The sequence below is a fragment of the Trichosurus vulpecula genome, chromosome 8 (assembly GCF_011100635.1).
Source record: "Trichosurus vulpecula isolate mTriVul1 chromosome 8, mTriVul1.pri, whole genome shotgun sequence".
NCBI lineage: Eukaryota > Metazoa > Chordata > Mammalia > Diprotodontia > Phalangeridae > Trichosurus > Trichosurus vulpecula.
In genome coordinates this window covers 68,733,574-68,736,065 of record NC_050580.1, presented here as the reverse complement: position 1 = coordinate 68,736,065, position 2,492 = coordinate 68,733,574, and positions in this window count along the sequence as shown.

Genomic DNA, 2,492 nt, shown 5'->3' with positions numbered 1-2,492 from the left:
TGACAGTTATTATTAGCTCACAAGTACAGTGCTTTTGAATTTACAAAGCACTTTCCTCACAACAACCCTGTGAGGTAGGTAGTGTCAGCATTATCCCCATTTATAAATGAGGAAACCAAGGCTCAGAATGGTCACACAACTAGTAAGTAATTACTAGAGCTAAGATTTGAATCCTGGTCTGCTGACTCCAAATCCAGTCCTCTTTCCCACATTCCACAGTTTACTAGTTGGAAATACACAGATAGTCTATCTACTTTCTAATCTATTGTACTGGGTGTGGTTTAGAGTCATCATTAAGAAAATTAATCATTAACCAAATGCATAAATGTTTAGTCGAAGTATTGTGATTAACTGTGATCAATCTTGATGCTGTCGGTCTTCTATTTGAACATGTGGGAAAAGTCCAATTATTTTTTTTCTAAATTGAAATCCATATATGTCAATTCCATGGCATTAACTTATCTAAGTTTAGCCAACTTTCAGAGTTGTTTGTATTATCCAATCAGTTACAATTGAAATAAATGTGTGTGTGTGTGTGTGTGTGTGTGTGTGTGTGTGTGTGTGTGTACTTGCTAAGCTTTTTATTATTCAGGAGAATTTGCTGAAACATCCTGTGCATAAGTAAGACTCAAATGTTGACTCTTTTTTTAAATCTTCTTTCAAGTATTTACTGGGCAACTTATCTTAGCACTTAGCCCTCGATGTCTCAGCAGACATGAAACATCTTCAGTGATAAGTATGGGAATAAGTCTAAATATGCAAAACAAAGAACATTGGATTATAACATACAACATGAGTGTAATATATTTGGTAGTGGGGCTTCATTAAGAAAGACAATGCTAAACTACATAAGCAAGTCCTAGAGAACTGTTGTCAGGTGAAGGTGTCATTGAGTGGTATTGAGATAGCAATGGTCCCTTTGGTTAAATAGCAAGTTCCATTAAATCAAAAGGAATGCCAAAGATCAGTGTTTTTCCTGACTTGATTTCCTCCCAGTGACATTATCCCCTTTTTAAAAAGTTACAAACATACAGCCTAAAACTCCTTCTTTTCATCAGATGATTTGTAAACCTCAGTTTTCATCTCCATTTACCTTAACATACTTAGAAATTCTGCCTTGTTTTGAGGGACGATGAAGGAAATAGGGTTTGTAGACCTTTACAAGGTCATGGATATTGTAAATGGGTAATACTGATACATTGTGATCCTCAAGAAGATGAGTCTGACATCATAAATGTTGTGTTTTTAATTCTTGCTTCTAGAATCAATATAGTTTACAAACTGTCAAAAAGTAAACAAAGCTTTATGACCCTTGAACCAGGCCATGGTTAGAGAGGGGAAATATGTTTGTTCATTCATACAAATCTTACATTTGCAATTCATATTTAATGCAAACATACATATGTGTACAATGTATACAGGAAAAAAAACATTCATATGTTGATCCATTTAAGAGAGGTTACATTTAAATTCACATTTTATTGACTGGAATATTGTTGAACGGTTGTCCTAGAATATACTCTTATTTGCCAACCCCCCCAAAAAAGAGAGTTCTTAGTAGTCAACATAGTATTAACAAAAATAAAATATTCATTGCCCAATAAATGGTACATTATGGTGTTGTGATCCTGTAATGTCAAGGTATCTAGAGGAAGTTTTCTGTGGAAGATTTAAGGGACGACATGGGCAAGAATTACTCAGGATGGGCAGCTATGGAAGATTTGCAATCTGCATCATTGGAGGGAGTGCCTAATTAAAGAGATCACAGGACTATTAAGTAAGAAGTAATTTCACTCAGAGATAAATTGGGTTTTCTTATTCTATTATTCCCTTTTGTTTTTAAGTATTTGAGACATTATTTCAGAGTTGTTCACTTTTGACTAGATTGATGAATATGGTAGAATATAAGATGCAAAAAAGGGAAAAAAAGAAAAACAAATATGAATGCCTACCTTATTCTTTTTATTTAGTTTGCTTCTGCTAATGGCCTTTGAGAGAGAATGGAGTCTCTTTGAGGATATTTGCCTTCTGGTGGCAAGTGTACATAGTTTTATAAGTATACTCAACATATTGAGAAATAATGTCCTTGATACGGGCATAATATAATATTTTGGTGCTCCATACAATTTACTTTAAATAGGGAGCTATGCATTTGGATTTTCAAATGGAAACAGGTAATTTAAACTTGCTATTGAATGCCAACTAAGAATCTAACAGAGGCTTTCTTTTGTTTCACCTATAACACCTGTCTTCATTTTATTGGGGAAAAATATGCTAATCATTCTATGGAAAACAAGCAGAAAAAAATGTCAGATGCTGTCATAAACACATTTCTAGCTTCAGACTGGTCATTATTTTGAAGACCTTGAAGTAAGGCCCATGAACTTTTCAAAGAAGATTTGATTTTAAATGATGCCCTCTCTCCTGTGAGCCACTAATCTATGTGACCTTTTCCTCATTTTTCTCTGTCTCAGTCCTATAAAAGAATCAAA